Source organism: Pygoscelis adeliae, unplaced genomic scaffold, assembly GCF_000699105.1.
Source record: "Pygoscelis adeliae isolate BGI_AS28 unplaced genomic scaffold, ASM69910v1 Scaffold24, whole genome shotgun sequence".
In the NCBI taxonomy this organism is placed as follows: Eukaryota; Metazoa; Chordata; class Aves; order Sphenisciformes; family Spheniscidae; genus Pygoscelis; species Pygoscelis adeliae.
The window spans coordinates 955586-957453 of NW_008824806.1; positions in this window are offsets into that span (position 1 = coordinate 955586).

Sequence of the window (1868 nt, forward strand, 5' to 3'; positions counted from 1 at the left end):
GTGATGGCATTGGCTTGATGTAAAAGAGCTGTGCTTAAACGAAAATTATACCTTCATATTTCTTGTCCACTTTATGTGAAGAATCCTGTGAAAATAATTTGCTAGATTAGATTACTCAGACCTACTGTTGCTTCATTTATGGATGACAGCCCTATCCCTATGAATATAAAGTGAAGGATACGGGGTAGGGCTTTGACATTCCTCAGAGGCTTCTAATTCCTGTCCTGTTACAGGAGTCTCTAGGGACCCTTCCCACAGAGCTCCCTCTTCTTATTACCTCCACTAATGGGACTGAGACCTGTGCACCACCATGTATGATGAATGCTGGCAGACTCCTTCCAGATGGGAGTCTTAAATTCCACATCCCATTCCGTTCCCACAGACTTCTGTCAGTGGGAACCTGTTCTTATCAATCTGAAAGATGAAGAACTTGCAGATACAACCTTTCCTGCACTAACAAGATCTCCCACCCCATAGATGTCCTCTGAATGATTAGCAGTAATAGTCTGCCATAGCAAACAATACTTAGAATCAGGCAACCTTAATGAGACCATTTTGGATTATTTTGGATTAAAGGATGTTGTTTTTTTAAAAATTTTATTATTTTATTTTATTTTTTATTTATTGAAAAAGTTGTCTTGTGGTAAGTAAATAAATAGTTGGAGTTAACTCAGTGTACAAGTTCAGTTGGCTGAACTAAGTGGTGAAAGTTACCTGCAGTAACAGCATCAGGGTATTTGTGAAATACAAGAAACTGCACCTTGAGCCAAGATTCAGAGCATGGGAGCTGAGAGGCAGGATACAACGAGAGCCTCAAGGCCCATGTGTAATGGCCAGGTAATGCTGGCCAAGAAAACCTCCGTACTGAGTTTGGTGAAACTGGAATGTAGAGAATGCAGGCAATCACCTGGAGCAGAACATTTACCACCTTCCACCTTCAAATTATTTTAAAGTTATTAATTGACTCCAGAAGATTCAGAAACATTAGTGCTGCCATCCTCATTTAAAAAATGAGACCACAGAATTAGAAAAGGTAATGGCTTTCTGTAAGCGGTTAGCAGTGAAAGGAAGAAAAGCCAGCCCCAAAATGATACCTCAGGAGTTCTGGTCCTGTAGGAACACCATTAATTTTGTAACTACCACTGAAAGTAAGTGTGGCATTATTATCTTTCCCCAGAAATGCATTACTGTAATTCTAGTGAAACAAATTAATTAATGAACTGATTAACTAACACAAGCATGCTTGAAATTCAGAATTTCCTATCCTCTGTGGACTTCATACTGCATAATATAAAATTGCTTTTCTGACATAATCAAAGCTGGCAAAAATGTTACTGAATTTGATCCTACAATTTTGTTTTTCCCTCTACACCTTCCACCATAAGTAGTTTCCTGTAAAAAAATAGTATTTCCTCCAAACCACTCACAATACAGCCAATACTGCACCTTTTCTTGCTAAGTAGAAACAAATCCTCAGTTTAGGGTATCAAATTTGGGTCAGGTTTGGATGCAGCACAGCCCCATCCTGCTCTGGAACAGCGTGTGCCTTCCAAGTCTGGTCAGATGCACGTTGTACAACTGCGGCTGAAGGCAAGTGGCAGTGGTTTACATTAAGAACAGAACTGGACTTGGGACAGTGAGTTCAACAAGCATGAGAATAATGCTTCTTTCTTTAGCCATCTCCAGGCTCCACCCCGTTTCTCAAAATTGCTGAACTATTTACAAATGTTAAAGAGAACCTCTGTGTTATTAGAAGAATGTTTACACTGCCATGCATTTCAGATGCAAGCAGAGCTATACAATCAAGGCCCACCCCAAAGACAAGAGCTGCGCTGTATTATCAAAATATGTACTGGTTCTACTCTCCA